The sequence below is a fragment of the Portunus trituberculatus genome, chromosome 44 (assembly GCF_017591435.1).
Source record: "Portunus trituberculatus isolate SZX2019 chromosome 44, ASM1759143v1, whole genome shotgun sequence".
Lineage (NCBI taxonomy): Eukaryota > Metazoa > Arthropoda > Malacostraca > Decapoda > Portunidae > Portunus > Portunus trituberculatus.
In genome coordinates this window covers 2,775,554-2,796,025 of record NC_059298.1, presented here as the reverse complement: position 1 = coordinate 2,796,025, position 20,472 = coordinate 2,775,554, and the positions used below count along the sequence as shown (strand labels likewise).

Sequence of the window (20,472 nt, the reverse complement as noted above, 5' to 3'; positions counted from 1 at the left end):
CTGAACGGTTCTTATGACTCAGGCATGAGAGCGTTATTGAGCAGCGGGCCAGAGGGGAACCGCGTAACCCATGAACGAGATGATGGATATCTGGAAGTTGAACTAAGACGATAATGAAACAGGAAGTAGTAAGGAATGAGTGAACGTTACTGAGGGAAGTTTGACCGTGACCCACGCCTCTCAAGCCCAGACACAAGAGGTCAGTTCCCTCTCATCTTCCTCTTCCTTTCGCTCCTCTCAGCTGCTTCTTGCTTCTCTCACTTCCTCCTTCCTTACTTCCCGTCTCCCTTTTTCTTATCTCTGATCTTTCTTTTCTTCCTGATTTAAGACTTTATCCTTGCTCGAAGCCTTGACAGTTCCCCACAGTCACGCTCTTTCGCTTTTTGCTACTTTCCCAGACATACGTTTCCTTAATTCCTTCCAAATATACTTTAAGGAAAACTGGGCAATGTTTTGTTTGTGAGAGCAAGGACGAAGCGTTAAGGGTGGAGGAGGGTATAGCAGGAAGGCGTCACGACACAGCCGCTGCTGGTGGTGAGTCAATAAACAAGGGAATCACGAGTGACGGGTAACTGTTGGTGAGCTCATGCTGCTGATTCCCCGATCTATACCGCTAGTCTCTCACCTTCAGTAGCATTGCTCGCTGCTCCTTGTATATGAAGTGAAGGACCCTTGTGATCACTGTACTCCAGTCGCTCATATTTCCATTGTGAGAACAAAATCCTCTGCACTGTTGAAGTAAAAGACACGTAAATACAAACTTTTTAAGTATGAAAGGATGATAATGAATAGAGTTGTGGAATTGGAGGCAAGTTTTTGTGTTCTGTGTCAGTTGCATACAGAATAGTGTAATTTGAAACAATCTTTAATGTCTTGTATTGCTGAGTTACTATTTAAATGATTGTGGTGAAATATCAACGTGATTAAAAAGAAAAAAAGAGCTACCAATGCCTGTCAAAATTAACAGTTTGCCCTTCACCTTGAGCTCGCAAATAAAGAAAAGAATGTTCTTTTGTTGATGGCTGGCAGTGAGAGCGTTGCTTCTCTGGCAGTAAGGACTATGTAGGAACAAAAAAACAGAAGTAAACACTCGGTGATAAACTAGCTGCTATAAATCTATAAATGGTGTGGGAGGGAGCGTGAGCTTGTACATCAGAACAAAACATTTTCTCCTTAAGTATGTCGAACACGTGTTGTTTCTGCAGAGGCGTTAGGGTGATGAAAACCTTGCATACATTAAAACAAATGCTGTATAGTGTGATATATGAGAGCGATCCCGTGCACGCGTCACAGCTACGCCCCCTGATTGCCAAACCTGCCGGCGGGCGTGTGTGGGCGAAGGTCGCGCGGGTGAAGGTGAGGTGGTGCCGTCAGGGTCGTCTTGTGTTGAAGTCCCAGAGAAGGAGGAACCCACGACTTGCTTTTATGGCCATTATTGTGTAGATACGTAGCACTATAAAAATTAACGTGCACATGTTAATATGAAACATATGAAACAATCTGATAAAGTGATTGAAGACGGATTTATTATTTACTTTTGTTTTTTGCAACTCAAAGTGGGCAAAATGTTCTCATACTTTATCCAAACTGCGAATAACTTTCTACACACACACACACACACACACACACACACACACACACACACATATATATATATATATATATATATATATATATATATATATATATATATATATATATATATATATATATATATATATATATATATATATATATATATATATATATATATATATATATATATATATATATATATATATATATATATATTCTCTTTTTTATAGAAAATGCTATCTGTCTGCCTCTTTCCTTACAAATTACACAATGGCAAGTCTGAAAACGTTGCGGACTATCATGTCACTGTTATGTGTATATATACTCTTTATGATGTTCTCATTTCTTTCCCACAGGAACACTAAGGAGAGGGACAGTCAATCGAGATACGTCACTTTTATGTAACGAGTGTGACGAGTGCTGCGTCAGACTCGTCACAAGTGTAGCTTCAGGACACGCCCGGCCGATGAGAATGGAAGGGATGGACGGCATGTGTAATGTCAGTGGAAGAAAGAACAATGGCTGTGTGGAATGCTAAAGAGTCCCTTATGTTGGCCTGGCGGGGCCCTGGCATACATGTCCTGCCGCCACCATGAGGAATGATCCGCGAAGGGACGAGATGTGAGTACTGCTTGCTTGATACACTATATATTATCACAGGCGAATGAGGATATACAAAATAATTCCCAGGCTAACACAGTGGAGTTCTTGCACTTATTTCTTTAATAGTTCTGTTATTATTGTGACAAATATGCGAAAGTTAATTGTGACTATTAGTAACTTCCAAAAGAGATAAAAAAAAAAAAGTTTCTGATCAACCACATCCTGTGAAAACAGGTTGATGCAAGGCACTCGTGACTTTAGGCCTTACTTATAGAATTTTATTTTTTTTAAAGAGAGAGAGAGAGAAAGAGATCAAATAGTAATGCGAATGTATCTAAATATATAAAGTTTTTTTTGTCGTATCGCTGTTTCTGTAATACTTATGAATGAAGGTTGGCACTATTACAGTAAAGTACAACACACAAATTTGTTTATTAAAGCTATGGATTTCTTTAAGGAATGTATTATATAAGTGGTGAAAGGTAGTAGTTAGTTAATTCATGATACTATTTTGTTATTTTAACAAAATTAATTTAGATAAGTCTCTCCTTCAAGACCGAGATGACGACAAAAAACCTGCAACGCTGAAGGGGTAACTAAAATATCTGTCATAATGTCGGTGCTAGCCCATTGTGCAGTCACTTCTACGGATTTCACATGTCTTGTTTGAGAAAACTTGTCTTATGCATGAACTAATTTATGAGCAAATGTTTTCTAGGCAATCTTATGGTCTGATTTTGTATGAGTATTTCTTCTTCAAAAACCTAAACCTGCCCTACATTGTGATCTTTAAAGAGAGAGAGAGAGAGAGAGAGAGAGAGAGAGAGAGAGAGAGAGAGAGAGAGAGAGAGAATATACTACGTACTACCACAAAAATCTTCTCTTAATTTCCACAGTAATGCCAAACTGATGGCGTGGTATTTAGATCCATACAGTGATCAGTTTAGGTTTGCATTTACGAGAACAGAACCACAAATTTTCAAACGGGCGCTGTGTTGTGTTGTGTTGTGTTGTGCGGTCGGCTCATGCTTCTCTCTGGAATTGCTTTTGCAGATGTTAATTTTCCTTTTCTGTGCCAGGTTTTACTATCACCACAATCGTAGACTCAATACTACTACTACTACTACTACTACTACTACTACTACTACTACTACTACTACTACTACTACTACTACTACTACTACTACTGCTACTACTACTACTACTACTACTACTACTACTACTACTACTACTACTACTACTACTACTACTACTACTGCTACTGCTGCTGCTGCTGCTGCTACTACTACTACTACTACTTGATACTAAAAATAATTGTAAGGATAAGAATATGGTATTTCTACTTTGTTCTAAAATTGATTCATTTATATAAACATAAAAAGAGATTGAAATAGTTGATTTGATCTTGTCCTGCTTTAATGTTCTGTGAATGTATTTGGAAACACGCGCCTTATTTATTTATGTCAACATTTATCAATCCTTAAACAATCTTCCATCTGATGCTAGTACAGCGCCGCCCAGACCTGGTGTGAGCGGCTGCTGGTCACTTATTCATTGTGGTGGTATGAATAGTGCCTCTCCACACTGGGTTGTTATTGCTCTCACCTTGTAAAAATACTTATTTTATTTTCTTATATTTATCACTGTGCACTGCGGACGCTTTCTCTTTTATTTGTGCACTTATTTACCTTTCATTCCATTGTTTTATCTACCTGTGTAGTTATTTCCCGTAACTTTTGAATGTTAGTCATAACTCGATCCAATCTTTCAATAATGTGTAAAAAAAATATTTGTGCGTAGATGTAGTTATGTTTTGCGCTGTAGTTCCTTGCGATGCGTAGTGTTATAATGTAGATCTTGTAGGTTTTGTAAAGGTGGGATGCAATGGAAGGCTATCGCAACATCCCTGTGAAGCAGTGCTCGAGTCATTCATTCTTCCTGTTAAAGCAAGTTCTGTCATTCACTAACGACGCTCAGAAAGAAAAAAAAAGTATTGTTTTAGTTCTTGGTGGTGGTTCCTGGTAATAGTGGTGGTGGAAAGAGTGTTATTATTGATGGTGATGGTGTTGATGGTGCTGATTTATGGTGGCGCTGGTAGCAGTGACGGTCGTGGCGTTAGTAGAAATGTTGATATTTGTTTTGGTTTGTGTTGAAAACAGTTTTTGTTGTGTTACTTTTATTAATGCTGCTAATGCTGTTGTTATTACTGCTTCTGTTAGTTGTTTTTCTTTGTTTCCTTCGGTCGTGGAAGCGATGCAGGTGTCTGAGCGCTATATTCGGAAACACTTCCCTCTCTCACCGCGACCATTTTCAAAGACCACAGAGACGATTAGCAGAGTTCTAAAGAGCATTTTTCCTGTTGATAATGCAGAAACTTGTTAACATTTCACTAGAATTACAGAAGCATCTTTAAAAACCAGTGCCACTTCAACTAGAGCCTTTGAAAATAATAAAGGTGCTGCGCGGAAGTGTTTCAGAAAATGAGCGTGGGAGTGGTGGTGGTATAGTAATGACAGAGTGACAGTGCTGGTAATGATCTGCTTGGCGGCGGCGATTATAATAACTACAGTCCTAGAGGTGCTCGTAAGATTCTTTGTTTCATTACATTTGTGGATATAAAGAGCATGATTCATGTGTAATATTAATGAAAATTTAGAAAAAAAGAAAAGAAAAAACTTCCGCAACGTCCACATAAACTGGGCAGTAGAAAAAAAGACGAAAAAATTGGCTCTGAATAGTCATAAACAATACGCTCGACCGCTAATGCAACTGCGAAGCTGGGAACAAAAGTTTAAATCGACAATGAAACGCTTGAAAAAAAAAAAAATAATAGATCTGATAAAAAGATACATCGAACTATTAAATTATATCGCCGGTTACGATTGCTTGTGTGGCCTTGTGAGCCTCTGTTGGCGGTGGTAACGATGCTAGTAATTAGTTTTCTCTCGTCTGTATTGTGTTTATCGACAACTCATAGTATGCGGTGCGGTAAACGGCGCAGGAAAAGGAAGATCTGACACAGGGAAAGTGACGTAAAAAGAAAAAAAAGACAAAGAAAACACAATATGTAAAAAACAAATAGTGTGTAGAAAACCGTGCACGAAAAAAAAAAAAAAATGAACATAAAAAGCATAGAAGAGAAAATCGAACGAAAAGAAAAGATAGATAAAGAAAATAGAACAAAGAAAGCCCACCTATAAACTCGAGCAGTCAATAACATGCCATACCATTGTTTCTGTAACGGGCTTTCTTTTTTGGCAGATTTGTGGCTTTTTTCCTCACCACAGCAATGATATTTCAATAACAAAACACACACACACACACACACACACACACACACACACACACACACACACACACACACACACACACACACACACACACACACACACACACACACACACACACACACACACACACACACACACACACACACACACACACACACACACACACACACACACACACACACACGGTATACATGCGGGGTTGTTAAGGCGTTCCTTGGAAATGATGATGTGGAGTAAAATCATGGATAACTTAGAAAATCAATAGAATAATAATCAAAGTGTGGAGCGGTAAAACAGTGAATAGTGAGTAACTCCTTACACACACACACACACACACACACACACACACACACACACACACACACACACACACACACACACACACACACACACACACACACACACATTCTTAACACTGAATCCATAATGTAACCTTAAATTCTCCTCTTCTAAACTGGATGGCCTAACAAGTTACCCATTCCCTTCTCTCTCTCTCTCTCTCTCTCTCTCTCTCTCTCTCTCTCTCTCTCTCTCTCTCTCTCTCTCTCTCTCTCTCTCTATGTCTTCTTCCCCTGAACATCGAGCTCAGTGCACAGTAGCTTTACACCAGCACATGTGTAGACTGAGCAGGGCAATTTGCCGTAATCAGTACAATTTTCTGATTGTATCGCCTTTAATTTGTTGAGTTATCATTGTCTGAGTCGAAGATTTATTATATTTCTCCGTCACGCAACAGGCAGTGGTGACTGTGGTGTCTGTGTGTGTGTAATGACGTTGCGCTATTCACTTGCTTCGCTTTTTGGTTAACTAGTCATTCCCCTACGGCCTTGCTTCCCTCCCTGCTGCCTCACAAGCGCCCAAGGGTCTCCAGGTTTGCCTATAAAACATTCCTCTTATTATCGAATCGATGCATCCTCGCCTTATTCCCTTCTCCACATGTTGCGTTAATAATCACCAATTCTTACGTCACTATCTGCTCTCTCTCTCTCTCTCTCTCTCTCTCTCTCTCTCTCTCTCTCTCTCTCTCTCTCTCATGGCTCAATGTTGCCTGGAGAACGAAAGCGTTAGGTGGGAGGGCCGTGGCGGTGGATGGCATGGGTGTCCTGAGGCTCCAGAGAGATCGAGTGAAGGATAACAGTGGTGCGTTGGCGGCTTCGGCTGACGCAGTGTGGTACAGCAGTATAGTATGTGCCAGGAGAGGCGTTCTCCCACCCCCGTACGGTCTTCTAATGAAGCTAATAGGATCCTCTGGCAGAAGAGTGTAATGGGATACGTCTTGCACACACACACACACACACACACACACACACACACACACACACACACACACGGTAAAGCAAACGCGAGAAAGGGAAACATTGAGACACAAGGAGATAACATCGTAATTCTCGTGTTCCGTCATTAACCCAATACTGTGATTTCTCCCTTTCCTTGCCACACCTTCCTCTCGTTCATGTGTTAGTCTTAATGGTAATAAGACCTGTCTTCGTTATAGCAAGCGTCGCAGGGGCAAAGCAGCAGTGGCGGTGACTATTCCTCCCCTAACCACTCCGCCCACGAAGAAGCGATGACTCAGATTAGGGATGCCAGGAATGAAAATGTTCTCTCTCTCTCTCTCTCTCTCTCTCTCTCTCTCTCTCTCTCTCTCTCTCTCTCTCTCTCTCTCTCACACACACACACACACACACACACACACACACACACACACACACACACACACACACACACACACACACACACACACACACACACACACACACACACACACACACACACACACACACACACACACACACACACACACACACACACACACACACACATCTTAGTAAGATTGGATAAGTGTAGATATGGAGACGGGGCCAAACGAGCATAAAGCCCAGGCCCTGTAAAACTACAACTAGGTAAATACAACTAGGTAAATACACACACACATGCGTGCATACAGATTAATGGCCGATTGAGTGTACATTTTGCATGTTTTAAATAGGTAAGAATTAGTTTTTTAGGAAAATATGTTGATAGATAGTGTTCAGATAGATAGGTAGATAGATGAATAGATAGATAGATAAGGAATAGATAAACAGATGGATAAGAAGTAAATTGATAAGTAGATGATATATTATGTGGGTAGATAAATACGTAAAGAGTTAGATAAATATTTATAGATAATGACTAAAGTTACTATTCACCTCAGTCCCTCGCAGCGGCAGCAACAGCAACAACAAAGGTGGCATCGGACACTAGGGAGGTCGGATGAACAAAGGGGTGATTAAGAGGAATGCGTGGGAAAGGGTGTTTAAAGTGGCTTGTAATTGAAAGCACCTCTGGCATCAAAAAATGTGTTCTTTCTTGTCTTTGTTCAGTCTTGTCGCCATTATATGTTCAGAGGCGTTAAGATTGGTTCATGCTACAATAATTCGTGCATACTGGAAGTGCAAGTGTCTGGTGTAACATTCCTACACCTTCCCTTGGATCGTCAGCGTGGAGGTCAAGGTTGCAGAGAGGCAGTGTGGAAGGGATTACAGACTGTCTCGAAAGTCGATGATTGGTGTCAGGGATAATAGAGGCCAGATTAAGAAGGTTCTGATCCCTCTCTCCAATCTTGTCGCTGCTGCTTCCTCCTCATACCTTCTTATTCCTCTCCTCCTAAACTCCCTTACTCTCCTCCTCCTCCTCCTCCTCCTCCTCCTCCTCCTCCTCCCTCTTTCGCTTGCTTCCTCGACCGTCATCGTCCTACATCTCGTCTTCCTCATAATCCTTGTCATTGTCTTCCTCCTCCTCCTCCTCCTCCTCCTCCTCCTCGTATCCCTTTGTCGTCCTCAACTTAATTGGTCTTTGTAATAGTTTTGGGAACCCATTTAATATTCTGCGGAAAATAGGACATTTTTGCATGGTTATTTTCCTCGTGAATATATTTTTATTGGACGTTACCCCAGTGAATGATGATGAAGTGAGGAATATTATGCAAAACGAAAGCTAATCTACATATATGATAAAGGTGCAGCGCCTTACCCTGAACTTTTCTGTACACCCTTTTTCTGTTTAGATCGGATATATATATCGGATATATATATATATATATATATATATATATATATATATATATATATATATATATATATATATATATATATATATATATATATATATATATATATATATATATACGTACACCTACACCTAAGTGCGTATTACTTATACAGTATATATTTATCATGCATATATGACTGACACTGCATCTACATTTACACTTGAGCGCTTAGGTAGACTTATCTGCAACCGAGATGTTCAAACTTTAGTGGATGTGATGTGTGTGGTGACCTGGAGAGGCAGAGTTAAGGACAGTTAAGGGATTAACAAACTTATAGTCTAATGTTGGCGACAAGTCAGGGTTGGTGCCAAGGGGTCATGTCGGCTCCCTGCTAAGGTTGTTACATGCACACCGCTGGGGAGGAAAATTCGTAAGTGTGTGTGTGTGTGTGTGTGTGTGTGTGTGTGTGTGTGGGTGGGTGGGTGGGTGCGTGGGTGGCTGGGCGGAGGGTGTAGAAAGTGTGCCGGCACGGTCAACGAAAATGCAATACAGAAAAAGGCCCACTGAGGGAACTTATTCTCTAACAAACGCCATGGGTAATTATCTTGAAACCTCCCTCTTGAAAGAGTTCAAGTCATAAGAAGATGGGAATACAGAAGCAAGCAGGATGAATGATCGAGATACTGGTTCACTCTTGCAATAGAGAGGTGGACAGAATAAGGGTGAGAAAATTAAGGTGGTCTTCTGCAGCGAGGCTGTGGGAGGAGGGAAGGCATTTAGTACCAGGACGAACCCTTTCTTCCCAATTAAGGGTTTACCCGACTCTCATGGGTGTGAAAGCAGTGACAATGCAACCTTGCAGTGCCACACACGGGTTGCCGTGAGCAATGAACCACCGCACACCATTCTCCATCCACTGTCATAAAGTGAGCCGTCTCACCCCTAAAGAATTTCTCGTACTGCCAGTGTCCGGTGACCTAGTTGTAAAACCCTTCAGCTAATACCTGAAGTATTCTTTAGATAATCAGATGCCAATAAGCAGGTAAAATCAAGGAAAGGAGCGCAGATCGCCTATCGAGACATTGTCTATGCTAGAATGAATTGTGTTGTTACCACGGGTACCTTGTTGAGTGATGCTTCAGTTTCTCTACCAAGTGTTCTCTCGGTACCAAAACGAGTGTGCGTTCTTTTTAAATATTCCTACAAGACATTATAATGTTTGTCTATTTGAGAGAAAGCAATATTTTGCTTTGATATTGTTATAGTGGCTGACTTGTAGCTTGTACATCTGAGCGCGCGTATTTTGATCTTATTTACATAAATAGCAAAGATGAATATCCTTGTTGTCTGTTCAGCAAATGTGTTTATATCTATGTGTGTTGAGAGCAATTGTAACAGTCGGTCATATATATATTTTTTTTCACGTTTATTTTATTGTCTATATGCCCTGTTTGTGTTTTATCGGCCTGTGCCAGTGTTAGCCCCAGGCTGTGTTGATAAAGATGCTCTCTTTTATCATTTACTATATGAAACAATAGTAGCATGCTGTTTATACTGCCAAACATTGATGTTTTCGCTCTCTCTCTCTCTCTCTCTCTCTCTCTCTCTCTCTCTCTCTCTCTCTCTCTCTCTCTCTCTCTCTCTCTCTCTCTCTCTCTCTCTCTCTCTCTCTCTCTCTCTCTCTCTCTCTCTCTATATATATATATATATATATATATATATATATATATATATATATATATATATATATATATATATATATATATATATATATATATATATATATATATATATATATATATATATATATATATATATATATATATATATATATATATATATATATATATATATATATATATATATATATATATATATATATATAATGTGAAGTCATGCATATTTTAATGTGTATCAAATTACGATAATTTTTGTTATTTCAGTATACGGTTGTGAAAAAAATATTTGCATTATTAAGTTTGTATGATGGAAAACACTGCAGCATGCATGATAACATTAATTCATTTATATTTTATATTGCATATCAATATGCAGCGAGTCATTCAATCATGATTTATTTCATTGAAGATAGAATCACACTGGCGCGCCTGCCGGCACCTAACGCACGAATATATAACGTGAGTGGGTGAAGACCTTGATGCGGCAAATCACTTTAATTACACCGTAAAACACGCAAATGACTCGCTGCTCAGTTCTGCCGCAGCCACGCACGGTTTAACCAACAAGGTTAATGTCATACTTTGTCTTCATTTCCCCAATAAGTTGCAGGCAGTTCTATTTTTCTTCCGGTTATACTCTGCTTATTACTACAGTGATCGGTGTGTGGGGCAAGATCATACGGTCGCCTGTGCCAGTACTATTTAATCATTCATTTACTTTCTATCATAAGGATACTGATGATTAAAAGGTTACTGTGGCAGAATTGCTCTTGAGAGTGGTGGTGGTGGTGGTTCTGGCGGTGGTGGTGATATTATACGGTAGATGCGATGCACCTTTTATGGTGAAAGTGATTGTGATGGTTTTGTAAATGTGTTGCTGTTGACATTGAAATGCTTGAAATGTGGTATGTTTCTGTTTTTTTGTCCTGTGAAATGTTTGTAATCCATAGATGGTGACGTGGATGGTGTTTCATTTATAGCAAATTAAATAAATAAATCCTCAAGAAATATAGAGACAATATTCTGCTCAGTCGTTATTTCATCCCTTTTCTTGGTAATGTAGTCCGTGAGACACCACAGCTTTCTACTTGTAGTATATAGAGGACAACTAAGCAATAGAGGATACATCGGACAATGTTCAATGACCTTTTGTCTCCCAGTAGTCGTTCATTGACAAATGTCAGTTGCAGTCATCATGCAGACGTAGTGATGTGCTACACGCGTCCAACGTGGAAGCTATGACTGCAACGAAAGGCCCTTATTTCTGATGATAGATTTAGGATTATTCGTCAAATGATGTGAATGATTTTTCTTTGTATTCGAATGAGAATACTTTGACTTATGATAGCAGTTGTTCGAACATGAATGCGGATACACATAAATATTCAATTCAAATGTATTGGAATGCGATAACTGAAATACAAATAAAGCATTTCTTCTCCGTTGCCTGGTAGGTCTCAGGAGTCCTTACATGCCCACTGCCTGTGAGGCGAGGCATGTGCATATGCCTCTCCATGGCCGCTTTATAAGCCGGAGAAAAAGCTGCGAGTAACACTTGAAGAGTAATTGTGGTTATTTATGGAATCCTCGTAGACGTGCTATTCTCACAATGAGGCGTCTATAAATATTTGTCTGGAGAATGAACCTCAAAAGGAAATTGATATCATAACGTCCTCTCTTCTTTGTGGAGCTTCTGTGCAATGTAGATAGAACACGCCAATTAATTCCCTTTGGGCATTGTGTACAGCGTGCCTAGCTGACTCACTGCCTGCAGCCATCCTCCGCCTCCACGCCGACTGTCAATAGATTGAAACTTCGGGCCTCAAATCATACCGATCCATGAGCAACAATTTCCAGTATGCCGACCATTCCTACTAAGCTAGCAGCAGCATTTAATTAGGGATGAGAGAGAGAGAGAGAGAGAGAGAGAGAGAGAGAGAGAGAGAGAGAGAGAGAGAGAGAGAGAGAGAGAGAGAGAGAGAGAGAGAGAGAGAGAGAGAGAGAGAGAGAGAGAGAGAGAGAGAGAGAGAGAGAGAGAGAAAGGGGGTTAAGGACGCAAGAGATAGGTAGGCTAAAGGACAGTCTGACTAAATAATAGATGAATAAAGTGACAGGCGGATACGCGAGCAGACAGATAGAGAGAGGGGCAGGCAGGCTGACAGATAAAAAGACGAACAGACAGACAGACACACAGACAGACAAACACTGTCAGTGGATATATTTGACATATGAACGCAAACCTCTATAGATGGATACGTACGTCACAAGTAACACACACGCACACGCACACACACATACACACACACACACACACACACACACACACACACACACACACACACACACACACAGAGAGAGAGAGAGAGAGAGAGAGAGAGAGAGAGAGAGAGAGAGAGAGAGAGAGAGAGAGAGTGCCACACACACGCAGGCAAACATGCAGATAGGGAAAGGAAAAAAATCCCAGGCAGATAAAACCGATGAAAGAAGAAACAGACAAATATATATAAAAAAAAAAAATAAAATCCTCTTCCAAAAAATAAGGAAAAAATAAAACGGGAACCTGAAATGTTAGAAGAGAGAGAGAGAGAGAGAAAAGTGAAAAGAGAATGATAGCCAGCGAATGCAAATTTTTGAGTTCATATATGTGAAAGCAGACTCACGTGTTGCTTAAAAGTGAGGTAAGTTACAGAACGGATGTATTGGACAAATGGCTGGAGGGAAGTAAACAAGTAAGCTACGAACCACTTTGACAAGAAATAAGCATGCTAATTTACATATAAACTGTGCAAAACAACTCTAGATAAGAAAAAAAAAAATAAAGGAAAAACGTTGGCAGGCAAATAGTGAGACGAATTTGTTAAGAGTAAATGAAGTGAAAGGGATAACAAATCAGTGAATTATGAACCACTGTACTCTGAAACCCGAGCGTAAAATAGTTATAAATAAATAAATCCATGACACAATTGTTTAATGATATTAGAAGTAATGATAATGAGACTACTACTACTGTTACTACTACTACTACTACTACTACTACTACTACTACTACTACTACTACTACTAGTAATGATAATAATGATAATAATAATAATAATAATAATAATAATAATAATAATAATAATAATAATAGTAATAATATGATACAGTCACAAGACAACACAGGCAAGTAAATAGTTTTTCACTACGACAATAAGCTACGCAAATAAGAAAAAATAGACATTGCTGTCATTCAAATGAAAAAAAAAACAATGAAAAAAATGTTAGGAAAAATGTAAACTGAAAAACACAAGCTATGAATGATTGCAATAACGAATAACGAAGAAGAAAAAAGAAAAACTGGCTATCAGAACATCTAAAAATCCCGAGCAAAAAGATGAAAAAAAGATGAAAACTGGGGCAGACATAAAAGTGTGGATGAGGGTGAGTGGTGCCAAGACCAGAAGAATAACGATAAAAAAGAGACAACTCATAGAACCACCACGAGGGAGTAAAGAAACCACTAACCCTTATCACCGAACACAGTTTATGTTACATTAAAAAAAAATCATTGCCTGGAATATAGAAAAAATTCCACATTTGTTTTGATGTATTCCCCGCCTTGCCTCGTCCGTCCCACACCACTCGCGCTTATCTGCTTGCCTCCCTCTTGAGCCATAGGTCCGTATTCAGAAACTGCTCTCTTACCACGACTATTATCCAAGGTCATACAGGTGATTCGCAGGGTTTTCAGAAGTGTTTCTTCAGTTAACTATGTAGAAATCTTATCAATCTGGCTCTACAACCATAAAAACAGCTTAAAAACTCGTGTAAACTTAATAAAGGCTAGTGAAATAATAGGGGTGTAGCACACAAGTGGTTGAAAATACTAGCCTTACACTCGAGTGCATCCTGCCGTCCTACCTTGCCGTTTATTCACTAACACATTCAATATTGCGGCATCAGTTCCATTTACCAGGACTTGAGGAGAGTATCATATCTTTTCTTCGTTTTTTCCTCGACGTGAGTTTATAACCGACGTTACATCGGAGAAGAGCCGCTATCGAGTCTCGGGCGAGGCAGTGAGCGATCCTCTTAACCATTTCAGTACCATGACGCGTTTCCATATTCATTCTGCTAACTATTTGGTGATTTTATGCAGCTCCGAAACTTATATGGGGGAGTGATATAGTAAAGACTGGCCATTAATCTTCTGACCTCCATAGACCCTCCGTAATGTCAATAAAATCGTCAGATTATACCCAAAACTCATGGTAGAAATGCGTTCCAGTACTGAAGGGGTTAATATGTAGCAGCAAGTACGCACGGAATGTAACCCGAGGAGATGTGGACTCGCTGTACTATTGTAAGGTGTGTAAAAGGTGACAATCCTAACCAAATATCGGTCACTATTGCTACCTCTTTCCAGAGGATAAAACTACTGCCCAAGTGAATGATTCATCAGTTCACGAACAATACATTATTTCTTCCATTTTCTGGCTATTGGTAGTAATTTAATGAAGACCATCAATTGTCTTTAGTGCTTAGTGGCTTAAACTTTCCCCGCTGCAAACCCATAAAATCCTCATCTCTGTGTTTTATCACTTTTTTTACGCATGATGCATGGAGATTAAAGCGTGTGAAAAGAAAACAAATATTTGCCCAATAGAAAGTATAAAGTGGAAAAAATAAAATCTCTAATACTTTTCACACCTAAATTTACTACACTAATATTCACGTGGCAACCCTTGCATCAACCCTTGATCCACCCTCATCCCCATCAGTTATGCCTGCGTGTTGCTCCCCTTCACCCCTTCACCCCTTCACCCTAGCCCCAGTGTGTGTGTGTGTGTGTGTGTGTGTGTGTGTGTGTGTGTGTGTGTGTGTGTGTGTGTGTGTGTGTGTTCGACCTCCAACAAAAACAAATCTCTTCCGATCACAGGATCAAAGGGTTCATCTATCAGCATTCTCTCTCTCTCTCTCTCTCTCTCTCTCTCTCTCTCTCTCTCTCTCTCTCTCTCTCTCTCTCTCTCTCTCTCTCTCTCTCTCTCTCTGTGTGTGTGTGTGTGTGTGTGTGTGTGTGTGTGTGTGTGTGTGTGTGTGTGTGTGTGTGTGTGTGTGTGTGTGTCTCTCTGCGATATATTAAAAAACGCTTCCCTCTCTCACCGCGACCATTTTCAAAACCCATAGAGACGGTTACTCGAGTTCTAAAGAGTATTTTTCCTGTTGATAATGCAGAAATCTTGTCACTAGAATTACAGAAACTTCTTTGAGAATCTGTATCACTTCAACTAGAGCCCTTTGAAAATAGTGAAGGTGCAGAAGGGGGAATTTTTCAGAATATGGGTCTCTCTCTCTCTCTCTCTCTCTCTCTCTCTCTCTCTCTCTCTCTCGGTGGTAATCAATATGGTGACATACGTGCAATGATCAATAGGGTAGCAGAGGAGTCCGCCTTCTTTGTGGCTAATGAAGATATACCTCATCACCGTCTCTATTCTCCCCGGCATCTCTGGCTGGCTACTGCTTTCCTGACTCACTTTGAATGCCTCATTTCTTGTCTTAGGTACTATGCTTCGTTCATTGTTTATATATTTGTCGGATTATCATTGTTGTATGTTATTTCATCTTTTTATTTACTGAAGTTTATTTTCTGGATTGGTTTGTTCGCATAGTTTTTCAGTACTTTATCAATGCTTTTTCTTTTTATGTGCTTCGTTCTTTTATTTCCATACTTCCAATATTATTTTCTTTCTTGTGTTTGCCTGTTTGCTGGCTGTCTTCCTTCCGTTCATCCATCCATCCGTTCACTCATTCTTCTTTCCTTCTACTGAATCTTTCATCCTTCTTATATAAACTAGATCTCTTCCTGCCTTCATTCTCTCCTTTCTTCCTTCATATTTCCCGTCATTTGCTCTTTTCTTTTTCCTTTCTTCCTTTTCACCCTTCCTCCATTCATCCATTCATTCCGTCTCTCATTTTCTGTTTCTTCCTTGCCTCTTATTTTCCATCCCTCCATCCAATTTTTTCTTCTCTCATTCCTTCCTTTCCTTTGTCCCTTCTTCCTGATCCCGTCCTCGTCCGCCATTGAGTGAGGGAGATGAAGAACCTTCCATGTGAGTGGCACCGCGTCATATTGATTTTTATTTTACTTTGCATCCTCACATCGGGCGGGTCAATGAGAGCCTGGGTCCGTGTCGCCTCCAGCAAGGTCCTCTGTCGTTGGTTAATGAGGGGACCGTGGCGTCAACACTGAGGATACCGCTCATTGTCCGGAAAAGAGTAGGAGAAAATAGAAAGTAAAAATATCGTTATGAAAGTTTAATGCTGAGAAAAATAAAAAAATCATCATAAGAATGAAATGCTGATTACTAATATTTGCAATTTTGCTGCACCTTCACTATTTTCATAAAATTTCTGATAAACGAGCACATAAATTTTCTAATCATAGACGTAAAATTCACGAGAATATTTGACACAATTAGTTTGCACCCAAATGCAATACAAGGCTTCCTCATAAATCTGAGCCACTGGCACTGTAGTGAAAGGAAGACTAAAAAATTCTATTGTATATATTTGCGTTGAGCGCATCAGCGACCGTGAGCACAATAAGAAGCAGTTCAAAGTAATGAACGCCTTAAGATGTTCTTATTCTTCCCTCACGTCATGTGATAATTCCAGCACCTCGTACACTGGTCTGTTATTACCGTCATTGATGTGCTTTTTTATACTAATATTTCCACCACGTTTCCTCTGAACGACAATAGTGCACGATACAATGTGGCACCTGTTGAATCCGTCTTATCACAATTATAGTAATGCATTCTATAATTACTTCACCATTATTGTTGAAGGAGAGCCGGTCGTACAGGAGGGAAGTAGGTGAAGTGGCTCATCAGGACCCTGTAACGTCGGCTTCATTAGGAGGAGGAAATGTTCTCACTGTTTCCCTCAGAAGCAACCAGTTTCCTTGGTTTTCGAGAAGGAAACGAATTTTCTCCTTACGGCTTTTTATCTCTTTGTAAACTTGAGCACAGTCCAGCCTCGTTTCCCAGGGCTCATCAGCAGGGTGTTCATTATGGCTGGCGTTTTTATCAGACTTTTTCTTCACTCTTTTATCTAAGTTTTCTCTTTCAATTTGCTCCCTTTCAAGTGTAGTACTTCATATTTAGTCTCGTCATCCCTATTGAACTACGAACCTCGAAAAAAACAAACAAACATCCACCTTAGTCTGTGATATGATTGTTTATTGTACAGAATAATTTGTGCGGGATATTTATTTGTTCCCCTCTCGTGGCTTACAGCAAGGGCGTGTGGTATTGAGAATAGTTTGTTGAGGCTTCACCATTGTGTTCAGGACAATAGAGGTGAAGGAAAATGGTGCCCTTATCAGTGTTCACTTATTCCAGACAAAGGAATATATTCTGTGTGTGTGTGTGTGTGTGTGTGTGTGTGTGTGTTTACTTCAAGCACTGTGACCGATACTGACCCAAGCAAGGTTACATGAAGGATTATTTGGAAGCAGGAGGCTCTTTGATCTACCTTGCAAACACAGACAAATAGCAACAAACACACATACACACACACACACACAGAGAACGTGTTTTTTTTTATGTTATGGCCTATAGCGCCTGTAGGCATACTTGAAGAGTATGTGTGGGAAGCGCTGTTCAGCTTCCGCCAACTAGTGGCACAGGCAATTTTATTTATAGTGGTACCCATTTTAGGGCCCACATCACCGCCCAAGCGCATCTTTGGTGTAACCACCTAGAACATGGGCATCATGGTGACATGTAGGTAACTTTAAACCACTCGACAAATGGCGTAGCTTCAAAGCGGTATGTGGTGGGATTCGAACCTACGCGTGGACGTCTGCCAGATCCCATGCTCACCATCTTATCCACTTCGCCACCGCCTCCCTTGTTGATATACTAAATCATAAATGCATCTTGAAAAAAAGAAGAAAAGAAAAATAATTAAGTGCCTCCAATCTTCGTCCCTGAACTGCTGTATTACTATTATTAGTAATCACGCTAAGCTGAATACTTTCGTAAATTGTTGATATCTTACTCTTACTAAGTTTTGGTAATATTTATTATGCTTATTATCATGGGCTAGTAGTCATCAAGTAAGAAAGAAGAAGAAGAAGAAAAAAAAGAAGAAGAAGGAGAAGGAGAAGAAGAAGAAGAAGAAGAAGAAGAAGAAGAAGAAGAAGAAGAAGAAGAAGAAGAAGAAGAAGAAGAAGAAGAAGAAGAAGAAGAAGAAGAAGAAGAAGAAGAAAAGAAAAGAATAAAGCGTTCCCTGAATTTTCGTCTTATTTTTTTGACGAAAGCAAATAAATTCATTCTTTGACGACAAATGGATGAGCTGGTCCTCTAATTACTCATCATACATCTTGAGAGGTTGCTGAGACATGTTAGTTAAGGTGTGAGATAGATTACAAATAAATGAATGTGATAATGCAAGGACTAGATACGAGAAACACGTAGAGATAGAGGCATAATCTATCCATTTATTGGTCTGTGTTTCCATATTTATTCATTTATTTTCTTGTTGTACCATTTTCCTTAATTAATCAGTAACCACAATGTAATACATATACAAACAAAAATACAATTAATCATTCACAATTTCAGAAATATTTCCAAAGGTGCTTATAATAATTTATACATGTTGTAGTCCACAAACTACCAATTAAATGCATTTTATTCTACCAACGCAGACAACTCTAAAAATTATCTACTCACTCAATTGTGTAGAATAGGTGGTAGGGAAACACAAGCTGATGCAGAGGAATACATTCTTTGACGTTTGGGCTACACAGCCATATTAAGCCATCTCAAATGTATCTGATAATTTTGGTTTCATTTTAAAACTTTCATGACGAAAATCATTAGTAAATATGTCAACTAATGAATGGACTTTATAGGTATTTCTGAAGTGAGCTGTTGAAGGACACACTTTACTACTTGCCTGTCTGTCTTTTGTCAGTCTGTGTTCACTCGATTGAACAGCGAAATAATCCTTTGTGGTTCCAGTGGCCGGTCTGGACAGGAAGATCGTGACTGGGCAACCTAAAACTCTATTCTATAAAATTTGTTGATACACATACTTTTCGTTGTAAATATCGTGTACTGTAGAAAGTAGATTTATATCTTTATTTGTTATACATCAAAATCAATTTGAATGAATACAAACATTCTCAATAATTGCCGACATATTTGTTGGCTCATTACTAATAAAATGATCTACACATCTTGATGGTGGTCAACGTGACACACACACACACACACACACACACACACACACACACACACACACACACACACACACACACACACACACACACACACACTATTAATAAAAATAGCGTGACGTGAACACAACAGCTTCATCGTGGTGCATGTGTGTGGTCGCTGTGATACACTGACCACTAAATACTGTCATAATATTTTGCACTTGATCAATTAAAATACATTGGAAAGCGAGATGAAAAGGCCGACGCTGCATCGCATGCCATCCATCGAAGTAAAAAGGATCTCATTTTTCATGCGCCCGTAATTCATGTAACATATTGCTCGATGACAATAGTTTATTGTAATAATTGAAAGCATTTTTCAAATAATTTGTATGAATATTTACCATACGTATCGCCTATTAAAAGTGTTGGTTCTCTTCGTTGCGTTTGCTTTTCAATATATTTCTAAAAATGTAAATCAACTCTCATCAAAAGAGATTCATTATTCTTTCAACTAATCTTCAAATTTACGCACAGCGAAGAGAATATGTTATTTCAATCATTAAATACTTCCTACTTTAGAATGCACACCTGAAAAACTTCACACACACACACACACACACACACACACACACACACACACACACACACACACACACACACACACACACACACACACACACACACACACACACACACACACACACACACACACACTCACGTCTGGCCAGTATCCGACCCCCCCCTCACAGTTGTTTGCTCCTGAATTAGCTCACCTGGTGGTAAATCCGACACCCGCACCACCTGTCCAAATATTTACACCTGTCTCATTCAAAGTTTACTCCTTCCTCCGCATTTCCGCAGCCTCAGTCCACTCGCCCTACATTTCATTCCTTGCTTTGCGTAGTTCTATGCTGATCTAAATATTATATATATATATATATATATATATATATATATATATATATATATATATATATATATATATATATATATATATATATATATATATATATATATATATATATATATATATATATATATATATATATATATATATATATATATATATATATATAT

At 39.3% G+C, this 20,472-nt stretch overlaps 1 protein-coding gene across 4 annotated transcripts in view; it reads left to right on the top strand.

Moving 5' to 3' along the window:
• LOC123519062 (dynein axonemal heavy chain 3-like) overlaps window positions 1-20,472 on the top strand; it is a 386,884-nt gene that overhangs the window by 30,822 nt on the left and 335,590 nt on the right. For all 4 annotated transcript variants that reach the window (XM_045280233.1, XM_045280235.1, XM_045280232.1 and 1 more), the window contains exon 2: window positions 1,932-2,196. The gene's annotated coding sequence lies outside the window, so the exon portion shown is untranslated. The remainder of the gene's footprint in view (window positions 1-1,931; window positions 2,197-20,472) is intronic.